The sequence below is a fragment of the Ambystoma mexicanum genome, chromosome 8 (assembly GCF_040938575.1).
Source record: "Ambystoma mexicanum isolate Mex_15411 chromosome 8, UKY_AmexF1_1, whole genome shotgun sequence".
NCBI classification, from domain to species: Eukaryota; Metazoa; Chordata; class Amphibia; order Caudata; family Ambystomatidae; genus Ambystoma; species Ambystoma mexicanum.
This window is the reverse complement of record NC_090929.1, coordinates 1,185,016,685-1,185,029,145: the sequence shown is the minus strand read 5'-3', so window position 1 is coordinate 1,185,029,145 and position 12,461 is coordinate 1,185,016,685.

Here is a 12,461-nt window from a genome sequence, read left to right as displayed (position 1 = left end):
AAGTTTGATGTGTATCTACATGAAAGAGAATCGAGGGCTTGGGGACCAGTGTGCCGTGGCCGGGCATGGTGAGGATCATGGGGGCATAAGCAGGTTAATAGCGTGTCCTGGGCCTGCTCTGGTCACACAGTTGGCAGAGAGCACAGTGAATGGAATTGATGCTAAACAATTGCAACAGTGAACGGCTGGACTTCCGTCTGAACAAGGCTCGGGCGGAGCTGACAGAGGGTGGCAGGGCTCTGGGCTGCATGTGTGCAGCGCTGGGGAAATGGGAGAGATGAGTGCACAGTGGGATGATTTTTGGGCCTCTGAAAAGATGGGGTTGGTGGTAGTACAAAATGGAGTCTATAATGAGGCAGAAAACAACATTCTTTACATGAACTTCTATATTATATTACAAGACACTTGTGCTGTGGTGGTGGGGTTGTCTCCCCCCCTGGTAACAGGCAGCAGTAACTCTGGACTGAAATAACACAGGTAAGAAGGGAGAGAGAAAACAAGTGAACTGTAGTTCTGAAGTTGGATAACAGGCCAAGGACTGAAGACTGATAACACCTGAAATGGGCGCAAATAACAAGTAACTGCAGGTAGAGAACAAGATAATTTGTGTTAGACGCCAAGGGGCTGTAGACATGGGACATTGTGCAAGGGTGTGAAGGCAGAGTAGCAAGGCTGCAAGGCAGGGATCACAGGGCTCTGGAACAGGAGCAGCTTCTGGAAACAACAGGCCATAGAAGAAATGAAAGGATCAAGGCAACAAGGGGCAGGATGTTGTGCGATGCAAGAGAAATAAGAATCAGTATTGTCAAGGGAATATTATGTCCATGAATGAGTCCAAAGTATTCCATGGTGGGTGCCAATATGTGCGCCAGTGGCACAGTCGTGACAACTGTCATCACTTCACAAGAAATCATGCACCTCTCTTCATGCAAAGTATATGTAAGTTTAGTTTGCTTACCCTTGAAACGTTATGATATTTATATCTGAGCTGATCTTGCTCGCACTTGAATTGGTTGTACCACCGTGTTTTTGACAGACACCAAAAGAGTCCTAGGTTACACCTGCCTTAAATTTGCTAAAAGTATCGGATTTACTTACCTTGAGTGTAACATGGATCCCCTATACTAAGTTGCAGTAATTGCTTCCCGTAGTGCGGGAAACCAAATGCAAGTGTAATTGAATAATACACCTCAAGGTCTAAGCCCCCTCGGATGACTGCTATCCATATTCACAGTTGTAGGTTTATACTGTGCCTAGTATGTGAGTATCACTAGATATGAAAAATGTAAATTCCGGTTCATTACACTACGTCATTTCTTTTTGAGCATCACAGTACAACGTATAGGGTCTACTATCTATGGTGTTACTGAAATGATATGATAGAGGCATGGGATTTGTTCCAGTGGTAGGCCCCAACCGAAGAAAGATCAAACTTTGACTATTTGCTTGGAGAAGTGACTGACTCTGAGGGAGTTGCGGGTGTAGGAGCAAATTGCTTGAGTACGGAGATTAAAAAAGTGTCCTAACAGCTTCTCCGTAGCAGGCGCAATAGGGCATTTGAAAGAGATATCTGTTTTATCTATGTTTTTAAATATGTATGAGGTGGAGGTGCATCAGTCGACATAAAGTTTGATGAGGGGGTAATTGAAAGGGGTTAAAACATTCATGTCTTCGCGAGGACTATAATTATAGCTATTATTTGGCTACATGGTTGAAGACCTTGAATTACTTGACGTTTTATGACCAGCACATCCGATACCTTTGAGTCACTGGTTGTCCCATAAAGGTATTCGTCGTTGGCTGGGTTAGCCAGCGATACCCAGCAATTTTCACCTTTCGAAAACTGATCTGCCGCCAAGGGCACACCCTTCTGGAATAGTGGGAACCAATTCTTCATCGCCTAACGGACCTTCCTGACTTTCTACAGTCTTCCCAAAAAGAACCTCTTTTTGCTTCACACGCGCAATTGTCCGCTTGAACGCACTACTGCAACGCAAGGCTACCCACTGCTCAGGGTCGCACTATAACATTATAGAACAAATAGTCTAATGCTCCACATTGCTTGGCCTATGCACTTGCACGGCCGATTGGCCCAACGCATAGTCGTAGCATGTGAGCATGAACTGTGACCTTTATTGCAAAACAGTATTGAGGTCTGCTGGAGGTGCGATAGATCAATGTTGTTTCCGTTTCAGAGCACACTGCGTCAGTAATGACATCACATATAGGGTCAAAAACAGCACTATTGTTTGTGAAGTCACCAACAACCTTCACTAAATGTGTCCTCAAACCAAACCAATAACTTGACACCCCAGAGGGAATAAGACTATGAGATAAATTGCAAGGGATAACAAACTTCATATAAATTAAGGTTTGCAAGCAAAGAACTCTCCTGCCGGAGAGCGCTGTGCTTGAAATGACATGGGCAACACATTATAAGATGAAATGTTGTCACTCGTTATGTCATCACATACAGTCAAAACTTGCAACATGGATTGGGTGAATGCTAAGATGCAGCCTGCTCTATAGGGGATGCCAGGCTATGGTTGTTCACTGCCTCCCGGTCGGTCAGATGGCATGTGGGTCAGCTGGGCTCATCTCCGCGGTGAAGGTCGGGACATCACGTTACAATCCTAACTGTCTAAGCTAAGCAACATAAACTGATAATGAATGAATAATGGTGGACATAAAAAACAACATGTAAAGGTACTTCAAGGACCACAGGCTCATTTACTGCCATTCCAGCCACTGCGTTTCTAGGGGTTCATTGAGAACTGGGTGCCTCTACCAGGTATCTCTCTTGGGAGGTTTGATCTACCAGATTACTTATGATGTGTAAGGACACGTGTTAGTTTTAGGGGGCAATATGTTATACTACCAGATTAGGCACACAGTGGAGATCCTGTTACGCAGGCCCTGGTCTCGCGGTCAGCAGAGTGCATAGTAATTGAGAATGATACTAAACAACTGCAACAATAAATGGTTGGACCTGCGTGAGAACAAGGCTCGCGCAGAGCTTGCAGAGGGTGGTGGGGTGGAGGGCTGTTTGTGCACGGCGCTGGGAATGGGAGGGCTGACTTTTGCAGTCGTTTGTTTTTGGACCTAATGAAAAGATGGTGGATGTGGTAGCACAACATGAAGTCTATGGCTTGGGCAAAAAGCTACATAACACAGTGAATTTCTATGTTAGCTCACACAACACTCATGCCCTTGGGGTGAGCATTTCCCCTCTTTGGCAATACGTCATCTGACGACTGAAGAGGGTGTGAGGGGGGTGGGATAGGACCATTTCTTTCCCAGCAATCGGTAACACAGTATGCAAGAGCCTGATCCATCGGTGGATGCAAGCCTACAATTATTTTTATTTAACAGTCGTATTTTCAAACCCACGTGGCACGGCTTGGCTCAGCTATCGGTGTAGTGAAGGTCAGGTAGTGGGCTGATGCTTGTGTGGTTGGAAGAAATGAATCAAGTCACACTCACACGTCTTGACAGTAAATTCCGTTATTGTGGCATTCAGTCTCAAAATCGAAAGCTAGCTGCTTGTACATCCCGTGACTGAAAAAAATTGGTCTTTGTTATTCGGCCTTGAACCAGAGTTAGCAAAGTCTGCCCAACAAGACAAGAATGTGTGGCAAACATGCAAAAATGATAACATTCACTATTTTGAGAATAAGACATTTGAAAATATAGTTTCATTTTTTGTGATGTGTGGTGCATAGCTGTTTTGAACTGAACACAGAGAGAATGGAAATGCCTAACATTATGCAAGTGGAACTATACATAATATTTTTAAGATTATACACGGAATGTGTGCTGTATGCATATTTTATAATTCAGTGACGTGTGAATGTGCAATTTAAAGAATTTAATGGACACTATACAGTGTTATGTTGAATTAAATCTATACCGCACGATATAACAAACCGAGTGGGTAACTCGCTGTTTCTTTGCAAGTCGAGTAATAGTAATATTTTGCCTTTGAGTATATTTTAAAGAGGAGTAAAATGAGGTCATTATTTTTTGTGTGGTATTAATTGGGCTAGTGATATCCAAACCGCTTTGCCCCATAGAATTACACGGTGTGCTTTCAACGTTTCATTATTGTGCGGCTAAAAGTGGATGTGAGGTTGAATCAACGGGGGCTGAAAATTTTCAAAGGGAACCTGCTTCGCTTTCCGATCAATAATCGTCGCAGTTCTGTTATAATGCCAACGGTCTGTTGTTCTCCAAATCCATATGGTTCTACATCCCATTGAGAGCTATACCTACTTCACAGCGCTAACCTTTCATGCACGTTGTGGTCTCAAAAACTCCACCATGTTCTCATTAGTGTGTTAATTATGGGTGGTTTGTGTGTATAATTTAGGTTTAATCAGGTGCAGAATTACACAGTAAAGGTGTAGATTTGATTAAAGAACGACTAATGACATATATTTCTATTGTTTAGTCTACACAGTTATATTGTTCTGTTCTGCGCATGTCATAGTTTTCAGCTGCCGTTGGTTTGCTTCTTGAATCAGTAATGGCAAATAAGTATACATGATGTGTTCTGCGTAACCGTGATGTGGGACGATAGACAAGCATGCCCTTTGGCGGTACCAGCGACAAGAAGCAACCTATCATCATTTCCCATGCAGCAAGATGCTGATGGGATAGCGCTGCCATACAGTCTGCTTCCAATTGAACTATCGGGATTAATCGGCTGTTGATCGCAACCAGCGTAACCGGAAGAACTTATACGAAAAAAATGAAGCATGCAATCTTCTCAAGCTATTACTTTTATGGTGAAAAATGTTTGATGAGAGTTGTTTGATAAATAAAAGCACCTGCTACATTGCAGACTAATGATGTTTTCTTTAATAATATTGTATTCCTACACAATTTTGGAAGCTTTGTGAGAGGAGGTTTGTGTTTATCTTTCTGGTTCTGCGTTAACTGACGTTATGGCGTGGGTGATGACTGTGCGCGTTTTGCCACGCTCACCACGAATGTCATGAAAATAGGTGAAGCATATTGTTTGGAATAGTGATGTCAGCTTCAGGGGTGGGTGATCTGTAATCTTGCAGCGGGCAACCTCGAGGTTAATGCAATGACTCAATGGACAAAATTAGCACAAGATGGCCGCGTGCTGCACGTTGTTTTCGCATGTGTAAGAGTGAGGAAAACTAAGGTAAGATGCATAGGAACTTTTTTTAATGACGATTAAAGTATCCTTAAATAAACATGCCCAAACGATCGAGACAATAACATTTTAGAGCGCACTTTCCCTTTAACATTTGAATTTCAGAGTATGAAGTTTGGCTCCTCACAAGCTACAAGTACTGAAACGCACGATTGGCTGTGCACATGTATATATTTCTTACAACCAGTGGTGGACTTGGAACCAAACGTGGCCCTGGAAATGTTTTCAAAGTGGCCTTATTTGTTTTTTTACAGTTTTATGAAGTTTTTTTAACAACCTGCAGGTACAATAATTCCACCCACATTTGTCGATTGTGCTATGCAATGATTCAATAACTGGACACTTAGATCTTGTATACAGTGATATTATCTTCTCCAACAGCCTATAATGCCTGTAACTTTTCAAATGGCTGAATGACCATAAGCCACGATAGTTTGAAGAATACGCCCAACTTTAATCAAATCACTTTGCCGAGGTAGCCTGGCGAGATCAACCATTAGCACTTACGATTAATGAACAATCCCAGACTTGAACCCCTATTGATCAAACATGTTACCAATATTTCATGGTGGTTTGGAAAATGAGAAGTGGTAAGATCATTTAATAGTTGGCCCCAGTCCATTGTAATGCTTTCCTCCAAATTCACATCATTGTTCCTATATTAAACTTCTCATTCTGCGAAATCCCACTTTGTGGCATCTGCTACCCATTGCAAAATAAGAGGGCCCTTAGGGTTCTTCCATGATATTGCGATTCTCCTCTTTACCAACACTAATAGATATTTAGCCATTTTCTTTCTCTGCTTGTCCTTTTTGATCCCTTGTAGCCATCCTAACAAACAAGAGAAGGATTGCAATTACAGGATTTCTAGAGTAATGCATTATTACTCTCCATCGCTTCTACTCAGTAATGCTGAATTACGCAGCATTTCTAAACCATATTCAGGACCCTGTGGAACTTCGGCTACACCTAGGGCACGTATGACGTAGCACCGGACTGATCATTTGCATTTTCGAGGGGGGTCATATATACTATGTGAAGTAAATTAAATTGTTTCAATTTCAATTAGCGTTCCTGGAGATCTTTGTCCTGTGTTCCCAGAGTTTAAGCCATTCTTTAGACGATAGGGAACATCCCAAGTCATTTTTCCATTTTTTTACTAAGAGGTTTGGAGTGGGCTTCCCGTTCAATATCAACATATATATTTGTGAGGTTACTCCCTTCACCTATGACAAAAAACCCTGCAATAACGGAGTGGGTCATGGTTCCTCCAGTATATCTGTCCAGAACTCACCAACCACCCTAGCGTAATTCAAAAAATGCCCCTGTGGCATACCATATTTTTCTGCCCATTGTGTAAAAGAGAGTAAGGGGCCTCCCTGAAAGAAGTCTCCTAACAATCTACAGCCAGCGCTAATGAAGGTGGAGCGACTCAGGTCTTTTAGTATGCCTATGATAATCGCATCAAAGCCAATGGGTAGAACCGGACAGTATGGTGCAGATGACTGCAGTTTAATTAAATCCCTTTTCCATACCAGTTGTGTTATTCACACTATACTTGTATTAACTCTTGGGTCCGTTGGGTCTTATAGTCGTTGTATACCCTGTCTGCTTTTCGGGAGAACCCCTAGCAATGTGACTATTTCCCCATTGGGTAGGTCATTCCAACGTGTTGCATATTGTAATTGGGTGGCCAAGAAATATAGTTCATATTCAGGAAGGGGCAACTCCCATCCTTATACGATTTCCGTGAAGTTGCCAGTGCTACCCTAAGTCTACTCGTGACCCATAGGAGCACTACTATCTTAGAGACTAGCAAACAAAAAAAATGTTCAATCATATAAGGGATATTAGTAAAAAAATATAATTACGAAGAATGACTATTTGCACAATGCTATTCTCCCCTTCGAAGGTGGCCTTATTTTACACCATGTGGGCAAACCCAACTCCTGTAAGTAGGGTTTGGAGGTTCTCCCACTAGAACATTTGGAATAAAATAGACCAAACTGAATTTTAAAGGATATTTATTGATTTATTTAGGGTTGTGTTTTGGTTTATCAAAACCTTGCACAATTTCATAACAAAACAATTTAAAAAAAGAAATATACAAGATAAGTATGACATCATAAAACATAAGATCACATGAGTGCATGATTGATTAAGAACTCAATTTCAGTTAACACAATCCATGATAGCTTCGATACAACGTATAGGAGCAATCGCCAATGGAATTGAATCCCTTTGTAAAATCATACACCAAAATTGATGAGCTGAAAATAGCATTTCAGTAAATAAAAAAAAGTAAAAAGATGTGTCATCGTAAAGTGCAGTGTTTCTTTACATTCTAAAACTAGATGTTAAAGTGTGTCAATTGTACCAACCACCCCACATAGCCTGCATATTCTCAGGGCCCTGGAAATCTTGGCTCTGGCCCCCAGGACTTTTAATGGGGGGTATAGGCTCAACCGAAGCTGCATGAACTTTTTCCGAAAGAGCGGACATGGGAATTTCTTTATATAATTTTCTGGGAGATTGCATTTTTTCCTAAAAAAGGGGTTTGAAATCTATATAATAGAAAAGCATTACAGGGTAATTCATAGAATTTCGCAGAAAAGTGTCGCAAGCGGCTGGCGCAGAGTGTCCGCGTGCGATTGTGTGCGCCAGGCACGTGCGCTAAAACCGATTTCCGCGCACAGCGTATTCATGGATTTCATGCTCCCAAACCAGCCGTGGCGCAGAGTATCGCAGCGAGCCTGCAGCAGCGCCAGTAACGCCCCCAAGAACGCCCTCGCGCAAGGAAAAGCCATCAACATCGCTAAATCATCGCAAAGGGCTGCGCTAACCCTGGACCAGTTTACAGGGCTGCCAAACAAGGAACGCAAAGCGGGCAACCTTCATATCAGGAGTACGCGGGAAGTTTTACACGCGATTAGCCAGGGTACGTGTATTACAGGGGTACGCGGGAAGTTCAACACGCGATTGTCCAGGGTACGTGTATTACAGGGGTACGCGGGAAGTTCAACACGCGATTGTCCAGGGAACGTGTATTACAGGAGTACGCGTGAAGTCTTACATGCGATTAGCCAGGGCACGTGTAATACAGGGGTACGCGGGAATTATCACACGCGATTTGGCAGGGTACGTGAATTACAGGGGTGCGTGGGAATTATCACACGCCATTTTGCTGAGTACGTGTATTACAGGGGTGCGTGGGAATTATCACACGCGATTAGGCTGGGTGGGTCCTCACAGGTGTTCCCTGTACACCCTCCACGGCCCCTGCAGGCAGCCCACAAAACAGGGGACTACCCTGCACACCTGCTCATATCCCCCTGCACCTCCACCCCCCAGCCACCAGGGGCACCCACCACCAGGCCCCCACCCATGTCTCCTACCACCCCCACCCCCCAGCAGTGCAGGGGCAGCCTCCACCAGGCCCCCACTCATGTCTCCCACCACCCCCACCCCCCAGCCACCAGGGGCACCCTCCACCAGGCCCCCACCCATGTCTCCCACCACCCCCACCCCCCAGCAGTGCAGGGGCAGCCTCCACCAGGCCCCTACCCATGTCCAACTCATGTCTCCCACCACCCCCACCCCCCAGCCACCAGGGGCATCCTCCACCAGGCCCCCACCCATGTCTCCCACCACCCCCACCCCCCAGCAGTGCAGGGGCAGCCTCCACCAGGCCCCCACTCATGTCTCCCACCACCCCCACCCCCCAGCAGTGCAGGGGCAGCCTCCACCAGGCCCCCACTCATGTCTCCCACCACCCCCACCCCCCAGCCACCAGGGGCACCCTCCACCAGGCCCCCACTCATGCCCGACTCATGTCTCCCACCACCCCCACCCCCCAGCCACCAGGGGCATCCTCCACCAGGCCCCCACCCATGTCTCCCACCACCCCCACCCCCCAGCCACCAGGGGCACCCACCACCAGGCCCCCACCCATGTCTCCTACCACCCCCACCCCCCAGCACTGTGGGGCACCTGCCAGCAGGCCCCCACCCATGTCCAACCCATGTCTCCCACCACCCCCACCCCCCAGCAGTGCTGGGGCATCCTCCACCAGGCCCCCACCCATGTCACCCACCACCCCCACCCCCCAGCCACCAGGGGCACCCTCCACCAGGCCCCCACTCATGCCCAACTCATGTCTCCCACCACCCACACCCCCCAGCACTGTGGGGCACCCTCCACCAGGCCCCCACCCATGTCACCCACCACCCCCACCCCCCAGCCACCAGGGGCACCCTCCACCAGGCCCCCACCCATGTCTCCCACCACCCCCACCCCCCAGCCACCAGGGGCATCCTCCACCAGGCCCCCACCCATGTCTCCCACCACCCCCACCCCCCAGCAGTGCAGGGGCAGCCTCCACCAGGCCCCCACTCATGTCTCCCAGCGTGCTACGTGTATTTCAGGGGTGCGCGGGAAGTTCCACACGCGAATAGCCTGGGCGCGTGTATTTCAGGGGTGCGCGGGAAGTTCCACACGCGAATAGCCTGGGCGCGTGTATTTCAGGGGTGCGCGGGAAGTTCCACACGCGAATAGCCTGGGCGCGTGTATTTCAGGGGTGCGCGGGAAGTTTTACACGCGATTTCAGCAGGGTACGTGTATTTCAGGGGTGCGCGGGAAGTTCCACACGCGAATAGCCTGGGCGCGTGTATTTCAGGGGTGCGCGGGAAGTTACACACGCGATTAGGCTGGGTGGGTCCTCACAGGTGTTCCCTGTACACCCTCGACGGCCCCTGCAGGCAGCCCACAAAACAGGGGACTACCCTGCACACCTGCTCATGTCCCCCTGCACCCCCACGCCCCAGCAGTGCAGGGGCTGCCTCCACCAGGCCCCCACCCATGTCTCCCACCACCCCCACCCCCCAGCAGTGCAGGGGCAGCCTCCACCAGGCCCACACTCATGTCCCCTATCACCCCCACCCCCCCCACCACCAGGGGCACCCTCCACCAGGCCCCCACCCATGTCTCCCACCACCCCCACCCCCCAGCAGTGCAGGGGCAGCAGGCAGTCAGGCAGCAGCAGGTGGGAGCGTGCTCGGGGCTCTGGGGGGCAGTAGTTCGGCCTTCCGGGCAGGAGCGTGGTATTCCGTGTGCGTACGCGTGGCCAGCTTGGTACGGAGTGATTTGGCACGTGAAAATCCTGCCCGTCAGCGTGAAAACCGAGGAAAGGCCCTCAGCGCGTAAGCGCGTCTGTGACGTGACCCGCACGGGTGTTTCCCACACAGCACGTGATGACAGAGCACACGTGGAAAGACTGCATGTCAGAGTGTAATCGCGTGTGATTGGTGTAAATGGCCCTACACGCAGAAGTGACAAAGCGTGTGATTGGTGTAAATGGCCCTACACGCAGAAGTGACAAAGCGTGTAATTGTTGGAAATGGCCCTACACGCAGAAGTGACAAAGCATGTAATTGGTGGAAATGGCCCTAGCGCGTACACGCTGCGTAAGTGACGCTGGACGTGTGGGCCTGTATAAAAGGTACGTGTAGAACACGTTTTCCTTGTACGTGCTTTTCGTGGAGAGCGAGTGGGTGAATTCTGTACTTCTTGTCGTTTCACACGCGATTTACTTCACAGCGTTTCAAGTTCGTATTCCCTGTTACCTCTGACAGCTTTTTCTCTTTTTTCGCTTTTACTGGTTTACCTGGGCCTGTTCCCTCAAACAGTGTTCCCTTCTACTGTTGTCCTGTCTCCTCAGACAGCGTACAAATCTTCTTTTGGCGGCGGTGTTGCCAACCAAACGTGCTCCTTTTACACGCTCGTTTACCAGGCAGACGGTGAGTCACGCACGTATCTAACATCTGTGCTTGCCCCGTGTGTAGCCTACCCCTTCAGAGGTCATTCTAGGCTGCGTGTGACACGCATACGTTCATTCTTGTGTTGCTGGGTGCCACAGCGTAGTGCAGGTTTTTCTTTCTGCACACGTGGTCTAGGAGGGGTTGCGTGCACGTCATCTCCCTTTTTTGGGGCTCCTGTGCGTAGCGTGACCCGTCATCTTTCCCCAGGGGTTACAATCAGCCTTGCAAGAGCACTAGGGTACAATTACCATCTGGTACCCAACCCCTTTGACCCGCAATTGCCCAGGACAATAGTTTACAGCCACTCCCATACGCACATTTACATCAGTGCCATGGCTGGGAGGCGAGGATTCCGTAAGGGTGGCAAAGGTGGAAGAGCCACAAGTGGTGGCCGTGGTGGATCCGGTAGGGGACGTGGTCGTTACTTGCAGGGTGAGCCTGTCCCCCCATGTGTGGAGGACCAGTCAAGGGCACCCATAATCCCCCCCCCCTCCCTCCCGTTGAGGCTGATGTGGCTGACACCATCCATGCTCAGCCCTTGTTGGACCAGCCCATTGTGGCACCAGATCTGGCTGACTCCATGGCTGACTTCCAGGTCAGCAGGCCTATGATGTCACCATGCCACGTGCATCTGGGCCAGCAAGGTCATCTGCTGCACCAAGGAGGCAGGGCGGAGTGTCATGATGCCTACCTCCAAGGAGCCAGGTCGGGCCCAGCAACCCCAGAGGCAGACATCATTTTCCCCAGGTAAGTCTCAGCGGGCCCAAGTCGGGGCCCTTTGGACTCAGTCCTGGCGCCTTAGGCGCCAGGCTCATAGCGGACCCCAGTCCTGGCGCCTTAGGCGCCAGGCTCATAGAAGAGGATATGTGTTTAAGTGCTTGGGTGCACACTTACCTGATGCAGACCTTGCTGCTTCATCCAGGCCCTCTTGAGGCCTGAATGGGACTACTTTACCTGTAGGACTACTTCACCACCCGGGTGTGGTCGGGGAAGGATACATACCTGATTGGTGGAAGGATACACACCAGGAACTTCTTCCAAGGCTATTTAAACCCCACCCAAACAGCCACACATGCTTCGCGTTGTTCTGCACCTAGCAGCTGGACGCTCACCGTGTCAGCTCCTGCATCCTGACTTCAGCCACGCCTGCCAGCACCCTGGAACACCTGCAAGGGGAGAAAGGAAGAGAATAGGAGAAGAAAAGCCCTTACCTGCTAAATCTGCATCCCGGAGTCATTTCTCCAATGGCCCTGAAAAGGAAGACATCATTTTAAAGGCATTTTGTTTCGATCGCTGCAGCGCTGCATTTTACTCACCTTTGCAAGGCGCTTCCATCTTCAGCAGCGATCTTCCGGATTCAGCTACGCCCCGGCGCCTAGAGGAAAAAAGACAAGAACAAAGGTGAGAGGGAGAAAAGGAATAAGGAAAGCTCAGTTTCCTTTTAAGTCTTACCTGTTGGA